Source organism: Typopeltis vanoorti, chromosome 4, assembly GCF_054136105.1.
Source record: "Typopeltis vanoorti isolate ZY-2024b chromosome 4, IOZ_Tvanoo_1.0, whole genome shotgun sequence".
Lineage (NCBI taxonomy): Eukaryota > Metazoa > Arthropoda > Arachnida > Uropygi > Thelyphonidae > Typopeltis > Typopeltis vanoorti.
In genome coordinates, this window is record NC_143552.1 from 60567573 (window position 1) to 60585285 (window position 17713).

General features: G+C 37.0%; 1 protein-coding gene across 1 annotated transcript in view; it reads left to right on the forward strand.

Moving 5' to 3' along the window:
* The first annotated feature begins 2657 nt into the window (after positions 1–2657).
* Positions 2658–17713, forward strand: part of LOC150107354 (armadillo repeat-containing protein 10-like) — a 92372-nt gene continuing 77316 nt past the window's right edge. The window contains exon 1 of the mRNA XM_090391809.1: positions 2658–2959. The gene's annotated coding sequence lies outside the window, so the exon portion shown is untranslated. The remainder of the gene's footprint in view (positions 2960–17713) is intronic.

The following is a 17713-nucleotide window of genomic DNA, read 5'->3' on the forward strand; positions in this document are numbered from 1 at the left end:
TAATTTAAAAAAATTTTTTTTTAAACATTTTATTATGTCTCAGTATAAATTACATACAATAATAATATTCACAATAAGGATTATACAGAATTTTTGAATTTAGAATATACATAATTATAATAATAACAATAATTTTTATTTATTATTATTTATTTTATAGTTTATTATCTCTCAAATAATTACATGAGTATACTAATATTTAGGCAACAATGCATCTTTTTCTTGCAAAATGGTTCAGTAAGAATTATAATTATTCTTAATATCATTATCATTGGCAGAATTTTTCATTGACACAAGAGTAAAAAGTGTGTATTATTACCATCAATAATAATCATAGTAATCGTGTTTATTATTAATGACTCACAAGTTAAACAATATTACTTATGTTGCAGTTTACATAATAACAATTTTTTTTAATTTAAATTGTAAGTTAAATATATAATTTTAAACTTAAATATGTAACTGAAGTATTACTATCACATTTTCTGTTTATTACTAGGATTCATTACAGAATGTTGAGTGAGTAATGTTAGATAAATACTACTACTGGGATGTAACTCAACTGCACCCTCGAAGCTTTGTAATTAGCTTATCTGAGGGTGATACTGGTTATATATATATATACATATATTTGTTATTGATTTGGTTGCTGTGTTGGAAGTAGAGAGATCTTTGGGAGGTCAAATGAATGATCTGAAAGGTCGGATCAAAGTGAAATTGCCGATATATCCTGTGTTATTGCATCTGTCTTGATGGTTCACGTTCTTTTTTTTATTGTGGGCTTCTTTTTGAACTATTTAGGAGGCTTTTTTCTTCACAGTGGCAGCCTTTCTATGTCTTCTGTGCTTTTAATTTGTATCGGCTTTGAAGTTTGTGACTTCCTTATGAATATCTTGGCATCTCTGGTCCACAAAAATTGGTAATTTTTTTCAATTTTTGCTTTTCTTGTTTGGTACAACAGATTCTGGTTGAATGGTGTTAAATATTCGGATAGGAAGATTGGTATATTGTCTTGCTGTGCGTTCAAGTCCTTGGCAACTGGTTTTTTCTGCCTGCTGGCTTTTATGAGATTGTCTCTTGTGGACTTGCTCTTAAGACGAATTATTACTGGTGCAGGTCGTGGGAAGCCTTGGTTTTTGCTCTTCCTAGGTATCCGATTTACGGTCTGAATGTCGTTAAGCTGTAGGGGGATATCAATTACATGGCCTAATTTTAAAACCACGTCTCTGAGGTTTTCTGACAACAACAACAACAACAACAACAACAACAACAACAACAACAACAACAACAACAACAACAACAACAACAACAACAACAACAACAATAATAATAATAATAATAATAATAGATACCAGTGTAGCTCAGTGGATGTGGCGTTTGCCAACCACGGCGCTTGGCCGCAAGAAGGAAGACTTGGTTTCGAGTCTAGTCGGCGACTAGAGGAAATTTTTCTAAGCCTTTTTTCGACTGGTTCCCGAGTTAGTCGATCTCTGGGACGGGCAATCAGGTTTTTCCTCCCGGAAACTCGGGTTTTTCGTCCTGTAAACTCAAGAAAATCGACCGTAGAACCCACATTATTTTCAGACATTAAATATATTGTGTTAGGGTTAGGGACCACGAGATGGCGGCACATTTGAGCCGTCTCTCTTCACTGAGTACCGCTTTCATCTCAGAATACATTATACTTTTTTTTTTTTGCTGGTGGTTAAATAATATCTCCTTTCTAAGTCTGACATATCTCCTCTGAAGTTGACACCATCTGCTTATTTTACATGGTTAATGTCTGCAGGGTAAGCGTAGTGGTTTTACGCTTCACAACCAAATGACTGGGGAAGGAGTGTCCTAGGTTCGATTCCCGTCGGCGGCGAGAGGAGCTTAAGGATCTTACTCCGCCATAGCCAAGTTAACCGGTCTTGGGCTTGGACAGCAGGGTTTTCTCCCCAGTTTAGCTGGTTTTTTTCATCCCGCAAACAGGCAAACCGGCCTCGTGAGACCACACACACGGATACAGTCAGGAATACCTAAAACGATCCCTCCAGCCATAGGTCTGAACTGTCAGCTATGCCGGTCCCAAGCCCGGATAAAAATAGGGGGGATGGAGGTGGTGCCGTTCCTCCCCGTAATATGGGCTCACGGCCGTTGAATCTCCATACGAAATAATAATAAAAAGAACATGATTAATCTTCTTACCATTAAGCAAAATAACCATAAACTCTCTCCATAAGCATTAATTTCAATCTCTCCCAAATCTGTGATTTTTGTATCCTATTTTGTCCTTCGCGTGCATCTTTTTTTAACACTTTTTCCGCTTACATTTTCTCTAAATCGAATTATTTTATTTATTTATGTCAGAAATTCCGTCTAGTACGGTCTCTCTCTGTCACAAGTTGCAGGTAGAAGAAATTATCCTTTCAAATCCGAGACTATTGATCTCCGAATTCCTTGTCCCATATGTTCTCAATGAAAAATTATCACTCACTCGCTGTCAGTAACTATGTGGTGCCCTCTTTCTAGTGTTATATCGCATACTCCAAAACCATCTGTTATTATTACACGCTTGGTGGCTATCGAATTATTTTGTGTATTCTATATCTCTATTGTCATGCTTCCTACCATTTATTTTGTTAAGGTTAACCTCCACCTCACATCAAATTATATCCAAATAGTTTTTTTACCAATAAATATGTATATTTATATCAATTAAGAATAACATTTTAATCATAAATAATATATGAGATTATTAAAACGAACAGGCCAAAACTGCGATAACAAAAATGTTCGAATATCGTGATTTAAGCTAAAAAAATTGTGTTGGTTAATAGTATTGCATCCTAGCTGCTGCACAATCGAAAGATATATTGGATTGTTACTTCGAAAAGAATGACTTATCGTTATTATTTATCGTTGCGCTGTGTACAGTCGTGAAAGAAGGAACTGCGTTTACGCTTTAAGAACAATGGTGAGATATTTATTAAAAATGAAAAGCTTCATTACTTTTCTGAATAGGATGTTGCGTAGGATTACACCGAAGTAGTCACGGCCATGCCATCAGGCGAGAGTAGCATGTTTATTAATTGCATGTGTCCCCGGGCTGGTTTGTTTATTCTTTCTAAGGGAAACATTTGCAGTGGTGAGTGTTTCCTATTCGTGTATACATTTGTATAGTATATTTAATTGTAACCGAATTAGGTTAATGATTATCTAGGCAGGTAATTGAAGATTCATTAGGTTTTAAAATATGTGATTTATAATATGTATCAGTAAATTATATATTTAGTTTAATCCTTTATCCAAGTGTAAGCAAACTTTGTTTGCTTACACTAAATATATTATTTACAGATACGAGTTTACAAAAGGTATCACACCTTATTATTAAATTACTCTGGATTAGAGAAAGATGTTCAGAGTTTTTTCACTTGGTTAGACTATAAATTATATATTTAGTTTAATTCTTATTATTACCCAAAACCCCATGGAGTCAAAGACTCATCTGGGAGGTCCTTTTATCATACACACAGCTCATCCTTTATCCAAGTGTATGTACTTCGAATATCTTTCTCTAATCCAGAGTAATTTAATAATAAGGTGTGACACCTTGGCAACTAATATGTGGAAATATGACTTCAGCATTTCTTCAACCTTGGTATCACCTCTGGGTCTGGCTCCCACTGAAGAGATCCCAATAAAGGTCGAAACCGGTCTGGGTAGTGACCCTTCCCATAATGCATAGCATTATACATGTCCACAAGGAGATGTGCTTTGCATTATGGGATACTAAGGCAAGTGATGTGAAGTCAGTCCACCTCTGCCTCGAGTTGCCCCAGCCCTGAAGATACTTCAGGCACAAACTTTGTTTGCTTACACTTGGATAAAGGATTAAACTAAATATATAATTTATAGTCAACCAAGTGAAAAAACTTCGAACAAAATATGTGTCTGTTACTGCTAAAGTTGATTGTAAAGGTTACTCAGTAATTGTGAACATAAAAAAAAAAAAAATGAAGTTTAAAATAAAGCATTCAGCAAGTGGATATTTTTGGATATTCTTATCACAAGTTAGAGCAGGAGTACCTGTTAAATAATGATTACATCATGTCACTAAATCAGATTAATATGGTAAGACAATGAAAGTGCCACATTTTACTGGATATATATTGGAATCTTTTATGATTTTTAAGAAATAATAATTTCTTAAAATTATAAAAATTTTTCATATTGAACACATAATTATAAAAATTATGTGTTCAATATGAAATACAATACACTTCCAGAACAAAATAAACAATTATTTATTGCTATGAAGTAAACCAGATTCTTAACAGAGTGTACCTAAGGGTTAAAGCCAGATAACTGGGAGGAGACCTCCACTCAGCTTTTAAGAACTGACTGGGGCCTCTGACCTAATGTGCAATCTCACCTTCACCTGTTATATCCTATTAGTGGGTATCCACTAGAACCGAATAAATGATGAGCTGCAAATTTTAGACTTAGCCAATCAAATTGTATTTGTTCCTGAACCCAGAGATAAACATGATGTACCGACCTGGTTGGTCGAGTGGTTAGCATATCCAGTCTCCAGCCAGAAGGCTGCAGGTTCGAATTCCACCATGGGTATGGATGTTCGTAATTGTCTGTGAAAATACTAGTGGTGGTGGTGGGCGGTAGATGGCATTGGTCATGATGAAAGTAGTAGCGGAGACGGACAGTTGTGGAATAGGTGCCCTCCCTTGATGAATCTTTGGACTCCCTGGAGGTGTCATGTAATAATAATAATACAACGTGATGCAATTTCATGCTGGTTGAGGTGTTGCCTGGTTAAACAACAATATCACAGTAAATGAAGATAAGCATTATTCACATAAGGAGCATCAACAGAAAGGAAATTGAACTGGTAGAAGAACTAGAGATTACACATGAACTTAATTGGTGTTATTGAGACAAAGAAGAGTTAAATAGGTGAGATCCTGCAAAATAATAAATACAGGATGTTATAATATTTGGCCAGTAGTCAGAGAAGGGAGGAAGTAGTGATAGCATTCAACACCAAACACTAATATAAACTTCTTGATTTTTAGGCAGTTTAGCTGAAATTGTCCAATTTTCCAAAATGGGAAATTGGATAGTGAAATTCGTTTATGCCCATGGTCCTACAGAAGGATCTACTAAGGAAGAAGGAGGAATTTTTTGAATCATTAGAGAAAGCAGCTGACATAAATAAAATGGAATGGCAGGATGGGAAATGAATGCCAGGCATGTAGAATGCTCTGAGAAAATTTGCAGAAAAAGGCAGAGTTAATAATAATGGTAAGTGTTGGCTGGCTTTCTGTTCAGGACATGGACTAGTCCTCATCAACACTGTGCTTCAACATAAAGATGTGTACACAATTCACATGGAGAGAAGTTACAAGAAAAAAGAATTTTAAAGAAGAAATGATAGCATTGACTATGCTATCATTTGATTAGTGATACCTTCATGCTGGTTCAGGTTTGAAATTGGAAGTAGTAATGATCATGTAGTTTTAAAAACAGGATAAATGTCAATACCATATCAAAAAGAAAAAAAAAAGAATGTTTTAAAAAGAAGCAGCTCTTAGAGCTGAACTGTGCTCAGATATACAAATATTATTTCAGAAAAAAATGAGTTTGAAAAATTCAGAGTCTTAGTGGCAAACTCAGAAGACATTAATTGATTCAACTAGGCAGGCAATGATAGAAAAATCAGACCTTCATGGTTTGGACACAAGAAGTTAAAGAGGCAGTTATGGAAGAAGAAAGCATATTGAAAGTTCTTAGCAAATCACAGAAGTTCAAGCAAAACAAAAAAAGTCACAGATGCCCTAAGAGAGTTAAGCTGTGTATTAAGGTAGTTAAGGTGGCAAAATCTTCTGGTGGCTGTTGTAGAGGTTTCAAAATGAAGGAAAGAATATAGTGAAAGAAATCACCAATCATAAAAGTGATATAAAAGCTGAAGATAAAGATATTCTGGTTATTATTATTATTTTTTTATGGGCACCTCCATAAAATCCGAAGACTCACTGCAGGAAACCCAAACTATCAACACATTCTATCATACCTCTCCTTAAACCCATTAACAGACAAGGCACTCGCAACTGACTCGGGCAACCTGTTATCATTCACAACTCTCCAAGCAAAAAATCTAGTCCTCAAGCCCCCTTACTAACCACACCTATCCAACTTCTAGAGATTACCCCTTCTTCTGGACCCTATAACCAACTACTGAAACATTCACCCCCTTCATCAATCTTATAAATATAATGTACAAAATTTATATAATGTACCCGAGCCAGTACTAAGGACAAGAAATTGGAATGGGATAGTTAGAATAACACATCAAGATAGGGGTGGGACAAAGGGACCTCTGCATTTCATGTATACTAATGCCAGGAGTATTAGGAACAAGAATTGTTGGCCTTGATTGGCTCTTCCTGGCCACAGGTTATTGGCATTAGTGAAACATGGCTGACTGAAGATGATATAGTTAGTGGGATAGAATGTGTAGATTATAGTGTATTTAGGAGGGACAGAGAGAATAAAATGGGAGGAGGAGTGTTATTGATGATAGCTGATGAACTGCAGCCAAGGATAATTGAAGTTGTATTGCAGGATAGTGAAAAGAGCTGATATGAGGCTATTTGGTGTGAGATTGAGATTGGCAGAACAAAATATACAGTTGGGTGCTGCTATAGACCAGGTGATGGAATAGATGGTGGAGATAGTATGCATAAACAAATTGATGAAATGAGTGGAAGGAGGATAATTATTATGGGGATTTCAACTATGGTAACATTGATTGGAAGGAGGAGAGGACACGTGTGAGGTAGGAAATGGATTTTATTCAATTATTAAGGGATAACTATCTGAGACAGCATGTAATTGAAAATACTAGGGGTGTGAGAGTGCTTGACCTGGTAATAGCATCTGAGAATTTGACTGTAATGAATATGACCATGTTGCCACCTGTTGGTGAGAGTGTCATCATAAGGTCTTGACCTGGGAGGTGGCTAAAGGTGTGGAATTTTTCGATTAAGACAGAGTATATGTGGAATTACCGTGCTGGCAAGTATGACAAGCTTAGGAGATTGCTTGGATTAGTGCAATGGCATATAAACTGCAAGGGCTGGATGTCGATAAAGCTGAGAAACGGTCAAGGAGCATTTAAAGGAGGTTAGGCTGATTGTATACCTAGGATGTGAATAGTAAAAGAAGTAGGGATTAAATGGATGAATAACACCATTAAACTTGAGCTGCAAAAATAAGAAACAACTGTGGAGGGAATTTAAAGAAAAAGGTGACCTGCAGGCACATGAACGGTATAAAGCGCAGGCTAGAAGGGTAACAAGTGTGGTAAAAAAAAGCAAAAGCGGATTATGAAAGGAAACTAGTTGTGCAAGCTAAAGAGAATCCCAAACAGTTCTTTCAATATGCTGCAAGAAAAAAAAACTGTACATGGCAGAATGATTTTAAGGAATGATGATGGTAAGGAGGTCACTGAATCAGTCGGTATAGTAGAATTACTGAGCGAGCACTTTGCAAGAGTATATCATCCAGGTGGTGACATTGAAAAAATGAAGGGACCATTAATTTATACGGGAATTGTGATGAATGAAGTGGAGGTGAATAGTCTATTACAGAACCTTAATGTGAATACATCTGTGGTATTGGATGGTATACCGCCATGGGTCTTACGTGAAGCGGCTAAAGAATTATCAGTGTCCTTGACCATGTTGTTTAATCTGAGTCTCGGGTCTGGTTTAGTCCCGAAGGTGTGGAAAGAGGGGAAAATAGTTCCACTGCATAAAGGAGGATCCAAGACTACTGTTGCAAATTACCGACCGATCAGCATATCAGGAGTCGTTGTCAAGGTCTTGGAGAAAGTAGTCAAGGGAAAAATACAGGAATGGATTGATGAAAATGAGATACTGTATGGGGGACAACATGGCTTTGGATAGCTCTTCTGATTCTGTGACCAGGTCCAATCCCACCTCTAGTCCCCTTCACATGCTGCCTTAAATAATTTTCTCTCAGTAGGAGTATAAATTCCATTTCCTTCCTGCCATGTGATCTTTCTTCCTTCCAGTCTATATCTCCATAGTTGAAGTCCCCCATAATAAACACTCAACCTATACTCAATGTACTAATTTGGCAATGCATGTCTTCCAGATCATCTGTGGAACTCCGTGGGCTATAGCAACAACCAACTGTATATTTTGTCTTACTAGTTTCCTTAATTTAACACCAGACTGCTTCAAATGAACAGCCACCCTATCTCCTGTTCTTTTTGGCTACAATTCATCTACTATCATCAGCAGTACTCCTCTTCCCATCCTATCTTCTCTATCTTTCCTTGAAATACTAAACCCTTCACATTCTATCCCTCTAACTACATCATCTGCTGTTAACCAAGTCTCACTAATTATAACTTTTGGTGAGGTTGCATTAATCAATATCAAAAACTCTTCCCTCTTGTTCCTTATACTTCTGCCATTAGTATATAGAAATGGCAACATCCCTTTATCCCCCATCTGCCTTTACTTCCTGAAATAACTATCCTATTCAATATTTTTGCTTGAGAGAGAGGAGATTCTGCACTTGGTCATTCTTGCACTCACTTGCCTCATGGGTGCCTTGTCCTTTGGGGCTGGTTCCCCCTCCAAAGAAAAAGGAAAAAACACTAGAAATTTTTTCAAAACTCTTTTCCTAATTAAAATTCATTTTTTAAAATTTATGTTGGGTTGTTTTTTTCTATTTCTATACTACTTATGAATTAGTGATCATTGCAGATGCACAGTCATAGGTCGTATGCAATGCATAGTGTGTATTCTCAAATCGTCTACTCCCCCCCCCCCCAAAGATTAAATCCTGAGTGCACTACTGGAGGGCAATGCCAATTTTCTTGCACATTCATGTAGTACATGAGCTGATATGCCATCCAGTCCCACTGCTGTTTTCATATTCATATTTTGTAATATACCGAACACCTCCTGTTCATCTACCTCAGTGTCGATATGCATCTCTGTAACATCAGCAACTGTAAAATCACCACCTGGATGATACACCTTTGTGAAATTTCACTCACCAACTCAACTGTTTCTTTTGGTTCAATCAACTTCCTACCACGAGCATTGTTTAAATTCTTCTTACCTGCTACATAACGAAAAAACTCTTTTGGGTTTACATTGGCTGGTTTGGCTAAATCTCTCTCATAGTTTGATTTGGCCTTCCTTACCTTAGTAGTCACCCTTCTTGCTTGCATTTTGTAGTGCTCATGTGTATGCTGATCACTTTTTTCTTTATATTTCCTACACAATATTTTCTTTTTTTGCAACTCTTGCTTTAAATCCCCACTCATTCACTTAATTCTAACTTCGTTTAGACTCCTGACCTTGGGTATGCAGTCTGATACTGCTATTCTCAAGCAATCTCTGACCACTTGTTACATTACTGACCTTATTTCCCTGTAGCTTCTCAAGCCATGGCAGTGTTCCAAGATGACTCCTGAGTCTATCATAATCACCAGTCTTATAATTGAACATAAACCCCTTCTTGACAGAGAACTCTGCATATTTGACATCTTCCCAGAACAAGGCTGCATGGTCACTCTCTCCCCAATTGGAGCCAGAGTGTCTACCTGGTCATGGATTCATTTTCTGATGCTTTTATCAGATCCAACACCTGCAAACCCCCCTTGTCCCCTTTATAACATGTTGCTTCATGTAATTATCCTTTGCAACTGTATAAATCCCACTTCCATCTTGCCATGCCCCTTTTCCTCCCTACAATCAATGTCCCCATAGTTAAATCTCCCTTAATAATTGTTCGGCCTACACTCGTGCTAATCTGCCGATTCATGGCATCTACATCTTCCTGTGGAACTTCTGGTCTTTAGCAACGCATTTTGTGTCATTTGCCTCTATCTCACACCAGAAAAACCTGAACTGAACCATCTCCCTCAGACCTAATATCCTCTTTACCTTCTAATTTTGTTGGTTGTAATTTTGCAGCTATCGTCAACAAATAAGTTAGCAGATAAGGATAGCTAATTTTGCTATTGCCTGAACTAGGTCTGTATGTTATATCTTTTAAGATGTGCAATTTTTTTGAGGCGAACTCACCAAAAAATCCACTTCACCATCCTGATCATTCTATTGTTTACATTATCTTGTATTCCTGCAAACTTTAATACTTCAGACAAATCAGAACAGCAGCAAATATCTGCCTAGATGAACACAGAAAATACGTCCATCATTTGCATCACTGCCATTCTGAACTTCTGAATGGTTGTGATGCAGATGTCATGGATAGACTGTGCCATGTTTAGAGATCACTGGATCCAGTGCAAGAATCTCCCCCCCCCCTCCTTATACAGAAATCAGAGAGAATCCACCACAGCTTTACAAAATTCTTCAAAACTAAACGAATTTGACTGCATCACATTGCCAAAAATCTGGGAGACCATCATTGTGAGATTGCACCCAGATTCCACCACTATGCCCATAGAGGGTGTGCTAGACTGTATTTGCCTTCCTTTTGGCGTGTTTGTGAGCATATGCTTAGCATATCTTTCTGCCCATGAAGATGCCTTGGTGACCAAGACAAAATATTGGTTTATAAATTAATCACGTAAATAAATTTAATTAGCTAATTATTATATTTAGATGTGTGTTTCCTCCATTAAACATCAACATGAGTGATTTGCACTCCTCCAAGTGATATGCAACACTTCCACTGATGAAGTTTTAAAGGAAAGCAAATCATTTAAAGACATTGTGAAACACTGATGTATATTACAAATAACAGAGCATGCATCCTTGCCTTATATCTGATTTTACTCTCAGTCACCTCCTGCTCATTCTTCAGTTTTAATGTCCCATTTGCACTATGCATTTTCCAGATCTGGACATCAATACAGATCCTTGTTATATTTTCATGATTTCTAAACTGTCTTAATAAATTTGGTCCTGATAACCTTTAGCTTAGCTTCTTTTCCCACCCATTTCTCTTCAACCTTTTTTTCTGTTTTTCATATTTCGTTATTTCATCAATTGTACTATCTGTGACATATTTTTCCCAATTGCACTAGTTACTGCTTCTAAACATTTTTCATCCAATCTCGTGCTCTCAAAATATGGCAAGATTTTTTTTTCAATGTTTAATACTTTTTTACAGCACATCATTGGCTTAGAGATGACAACAGGAAAAACTTGCTTCATATTGTAACCTGCCTTTTACTTCACTGTAAACCCAATTTTTCCTACTCAGTCAAATTGTAATGAAGAGGTTATATGCATAAAATTATTTAAGTAAGACAAAGCATATAACATGAAAATGCACTTCACCCTTTTGCATCTTTCATTTGGAAAATACCACAGTTTGATTCCTGTCATGACAAGCAGAATCTTTATATGGACTTTTTCATTTGAGGATGAGTTAGCTGATCTCATATGGAGGTAGCAGGGTTTTTTTCCTCCTAGAAAAAAACCCTGCTACATCTTGCATACAGACAATTGGCCAAGAGAATGTACACAATTTACAGACAAAAAATGTTATCAGTGGTGGTGAACAGTAAATGGCTATGTGTGTTGATGGTGGTTGTTTGTCTCTGGACAATTTAATAATGGGTAATGTGCCCTCCAATGATGAATCCTTGGACTTCTTGGGGATGTTACAAAATAATTATAATAAATGTCCTGTTTTTTTTTTTTTTCTTTTTTGTGCATTTTAAGACCAACAGTATGATGTTATTGGAGAAACTAACAAATTATTATTATTATTCCTGACACCTCCAAGGAGTATGAAGACTCATCGCGGGAGGACACCTACAACTGTCTCAACCACTACACCGAACCTCTACTATGAATCATCTCCATCAACGCCACCAACGCCCAACTCCACCACCACAACTAGTAATTTTTGTCTGTAAATTGCGTGTTCTGAAAGGCCGATTTGTCTGTTTTGTGGGATGAAAAACCTGAGTTTCTGGGAGAAAAAACCCTGCTACCTCGGTATGAGATCGGCTAACTCACCTCCGATTGAAATCGTCCAGATAAAGATTCCTCCCGTCGTGACGAGAATCGAACTTAGGCCTATTCCAATCGAAGGACACAATGTACCATTGTTCTTCCAATTGCGCTTCGGAGGCAAATACTTTAAATATAATGCATAAGCAATGATGTGCTATACATATAAATAAATATTTAAAAAAAACTAAAAAAATAGAATATTAGTAGTAATTTGGTCACTAATCCCCAAAATTTTGAGATATTTAAACCATCATTCCACTTGATTATTTATTTCACCCTCTATGGAGTTGGCAGACTCGTTGTGGGAGGTTGTGGAAATTACATTTAAAAAAAAAAAATAATGATTTATTTTTTTCAGAAAAAACTTTGCACTAAGTTTTTTGCACAAATTGGGTTTCTGAATTTTAAACAGCGCAACACATTTTGTGTTGCGCTGTTTAAAATTCAGACTGACAATTATCCATAAAAAAAAATCCACTCCTCACATACCCTCTTCACCACACTCTTACATAACTTCCAGGGATGACCTCTGGTTTTTCCCCTCTCCCTTCTACTCTTTTTATAATCTCATCTGGATTAATCCAATAAAATCCTCTCAATAACTTAAATGTCTATCATATCATCTCTTTTCTTATTATCCACTAAACTCTACAATCCACATTTTTTCAGCCTCTCTCCATATCCAGCAGTCCAAAGTGCTGATATTGTCTTATTCACTTGCTTCTGGATCCTCTCCAATGTTTCCGCATCACACTGTAAACTAGGTGAGCAGAACTGAGCACAATAGTCCAAGTGTAGTCTGACCAGTGCGTTATACAATGGCACAACCACTTCCTTATCCCTACATGTTAGATAGTACTTCTTATCATAGCAGCACTACAATGTGCAGCCTTTGCAACACTAGCAATATGCCCTCTAAACTTCAGTCTACTGTCAACCATCACTCCCAAATCTCTAATCTCATCCACTTCCTGCAGTATGGCACCATCAATATAATGCACAGCCTTTCTTGCACTAATTGATATTAAAACTACAACCACACTCCTTTGTCCATGTCAAAAGTCTATTCAGATCTTTCTGAAAGAAATTAACATCAGCAGTTCTACTTATAATTCTTCCCAACTTTGCATCATCAGCAAACAATTGTAGATTCCCAGTGAGTACACATGATATATTATTTACAAACAAGTTAAACAGCAGGGGTCCAAGAACAGAACCTAGTTACCCTCCTTTTTTTGAGACACTGCTCCATCATACACAACCTGCTGGCATTGTTCAGAGTGCCAATCTCTGATCCATCTAACCAATATACTATCTATTTCCACCTTCTGCAGCTTGTACACCAAATTATCTTGGGCCAATGTATCCCGCCGTGGACATTGATGTTTGTGATTGTCTGTGAAAATGGTGGTGGTAAATGGCGCTGGTGTAGATGAAGGTAGTTGCGGTTAGTGGATTGGTGGAGACGGAGAGCTGTAGAGCAGGTGCCCTCCCTCGATGAGTCCTTGGACTTCCTGGAGATGTTATGTAATAATAATAATAATCTATCAAATGCTTTTGCAAAGTCCAAGAATATTACTGTATATGATTCTCTCTTATCTAAAACACCTGTTACCCTATCATAAAATGCAAGTAAATTGCTAAAACAGGATCTACCCTTTACAGATCCATGCTAACTATCATAAAAAATGCTACGTCCCTCAACCCAATCCTGTGTTCTATTCTTAACCAATCTCTCCAACACCTTTGCCACAACTGTAGTTATACAGACTGGTCTATAATTGGAAATTTCTGTCTTAGAACCATGCTTGTGAAGTGGTACTATTATTTGCTTCTTTCCACTCCTTAGGAACCCTACTCATTGCAAGGCTTTCATTAAATAACCAGGTCAAGGGCATAGCCAACTGTGGTGCACATTCCTTAAGAATACATGGTGATATGTCATCCATTCCACAGCCTTATTAACATCTAACTTAACCAGCATCTGATACGCCTGATTCTTTCACTTCCAATTTTCCTAATACATTGCTTTTGTCAGATACTGCCTTGTGAGTGTCCATGCATTGTCAACATCTTTTCCACTCAGCTCATCTACACAATGTACTGATGCTAACTAACTGCAGAGCTTCCTATAATCACCTGCTTGATACTTCCACATGTATCCATTTTTGGCAGTATCTTTTTCTTGTTTCATCACTTACCAAACAAGTACCTCATGATCATTATCGCCAGCTGATTACAGTGTCAGCACCTCATTATCACCAAATCCAAAACATTAACATGCTGCTTAAGATATTTATCTCTCAGAAATTCAACAAACTCACATCCTCCTTGTTCCCACACACACACACACACACTAGCCCTTCCTTCCATTCTATATTACTATAATTAAAGATATTATTTCTGAAAAAATTTCCATATTACTCCTCTAAATAAATATAATTTTTATGGCTATTTTGCCTAATTTTGTTTAGAAGTACCCCTTTTATGATGTCATTAGCTTTTTACTCAATTTTTAGGGCATTACTAATGCTTTAAAGATATAATAGATATATGAAGAATATAAGGAAGGAATAATTTTGGACATACCTTTGCAGGATGTTCCTGGTTGTCATCTTAATTCTGTCATCCTGTAATTAAAGTCTCCTATCAGGATCACCTTCTTTTTACATGCCCAATTAATTTGCCTAAACATTTCACAATTAGTATTCCCTGCATTCCTTGGCCTATTACAAGGGTGGTCTGAAAAGTTCTTGGCTTCGACTATAGATGGCAACACTATCAGCATGATTTTTTTTTTCTAAGTTGGTACATCTGTCATAAGCATCCACATGAAATTCCAAGTCATTCTATCAAATAGTATGTTTTTTATAGCTGTCTGAAGCAAAGATGTTATTCTTTGTGAAAGAAGGTTTAATGCCAAAAGAAATTCATTCAAAGTTCATAAAAGTTTATGAGCACTCTTCTCCTTCATTTTCGACAATTAAGAAATGGGCGGCAGAGTTTAAACGTAGCCATACCAGCCTTGAAGATAATCCATGTGAAGGACATCCAAAAAGTGTAACAACACCAGAAATCATTGATCAAGTGCACGATATGGTATTGGATAACTGGCAAGTCAAAGTGTGTGAAATTGCTGAGTCTATAGGCATTTCAAAAGAACGTGTAGGATATATTTTTCATGAAGAATTGCAAATGAAAAAGCTTTGTGCAAGATGGGTGCCACACTTGCTCACAGCAGATCAAAAATGCACTCACATGAAAATTTCTAAACAGTGCTTGGAGCATTTTAACAAGAATAAAACTGATTTTGTGCATCGATTTATTACTATGGATCAGACTTGGATTCACCATTACACACCAGAATCCAAACAGCTGTCAAAACAGTGGACAGAAGCCAGCTGTTCAGTGCCAAAGAAGACAAAGTCGGTTCTATCAACAGGCATCGGAGTTTTGGGATGCTGAAGGCATTTTGTTTATTAATTATCTTGATAAGTGTAAAACAATAACTGGGGAATATTATTCCGATCTTTTAACCAGACTAGACGAAAAAATTATCTTTCATCAGGACAATGCACCTGCCCACAAAGGTGTTTTGGCAATGGGAAAATTAAGGGATCTGCACTATGAATTGTTGGAACATCCACCCTATTCCCCAGATTTGGCTCCCTCTGACTTCTATCCCTTCCCAAAACTAAAACTCTGCTTTGCTGGTCATCGTTTTTCTTCGAATCAAGAGGCTATAGAGGGGTATTTTGCAGATCTTACTGAGAACCACTACAGGGATGGGCTAATGGCACTGGAGTATCGTTGGAATAAACGTATTAGTCTTAAGGGAAGTTATGTTGAAAAATAAAAATAATTTTGAAATTATAAATTCGTTTTTTCATTGTTAGGCCGAGAACTTTTCAGACCACCCCTCATACATCATCCTATCAAATATACCAGCCTGTTTATTTCAACTGCACACCACACGGATTCAAAATCTGTTCATGCAATATCAACTTCCACAATTAGTAGACACAATTCCTCTTCATTCATCAACAGCACCCCCCCCCCTCCCTTTCTTTTCACATTTCTATCCTTCTGGAAAATTATATATCCTTCTATTTCTATTCCCGACATCACATCCTCCTCCTCAGACAACCAAGTTTCACTTATTCCAATTATTTTCATCATACTGACTCGATGAATGTGAAAGTGCTGAATACTATTATTAACAAACTTAGCTTTCTTGTTTCAAATACTCCTTACATTTGTGTACAAACATAACAGTCCCTGTGTCTTTGAGGTCATTCTACCTGCACCAACATTCTCTGTTCTAGCTGCTATACCACACCTCTGTCTTCGGTCTGACCACTCCTGGTTTCCCTGATCCTGATTCTGATTTCTGTTCCTACCTGTCTCATCCTCACCTTTATGCATTCTGTCACCTTGTGCTGCTGTAACCACATCTTCATCCTCGTATCCATCTTCCTCCTATCGTACAATCCATTTCGTTGTACCTGCTTCACAGGTAAACCTTCATCATGTATTACATTAACTTCTTGACTCTGTGCCTTCTCAGAAAACAATGCCCTTTTTAAATGTCCTACACCAAACCCGTTCAAATGCAATCTATCAACTTTAACCATTCCAACTTTCTTTCAAATACTTTCCACAGATTTACAATTGGAATCCCCCCTTTGCCTCACACAATTCAGCCATCATACTATTCATTACCTCTGCTCTCCTTCTGAATACACTGTTGTAATATCTGGGCAACATGCCTACAACTTTTCCAACAACTTATATGAATGGCTTCATAGCATTCCTTGAGTAGGCTCTCAAATTTGAAAAAGGCGATGAAGTATATTTGTTTTGTTCCAAAGGATCTTTGCTGGTAGAAAGTATCTTGTAGCTAATTGTTCTTCACCAGTGTACCTTTAGAGTTAATACTTGAATTACTTTACTTTCTGGCTAACATCCTCTCATTATTTCACTTTACAATTCACTCAGGTTACTTCTTATGGCAAGATCATCTCCACAATGAAGTACAAGAATCCTCTGTCTCTATAATTATCCAATACTTTATGGAACACTTAGAAGAATGACTTTTCACTGCTATCACTCCTAAGCTCTTCTATTTGGCATTTTAATGATTTGTTTGCCATTTGGCCATACTTGACTCAGAAATTAGATATATTTTTACTTAAAATTGTGCTAATTCACAGAGGTAAGGCTACAAATTATAGGCTGATCTGCAGTTATAATTAATGGGTTTGAGAGGTTGGTGAGAGCTAGGAATACAAAAGTGGGTTGATAATAGTGGTATTCTCTTTGCTTGTCAGCATGGGAATAGATTGCCACACCACAAGGTGACTAAACTGGAGCAGATGGGATTATATGCTAGATTAATGAGTTGGATAGGTGACTGGTTCTCAGATTGGTATCAGCAAGTTGTGTATTGGTATGCAGTATCCTGGAAGAGGAAAGTCACTAGTTGTGTGCCTCAGAGATATGGTTGGGACCACGGTTACCATTTAATTTGTATTTAATGATATTGGAATAGGTTTACCTGGTGATATACAACTGTTTGCAGATGATGCAAAACTGGGGAGAGTGCAAGGAATCAAGGAGATTAAAGGAAAAATTGTGATGGAATGGATGTATGGTTAAAAGGATAATGGATG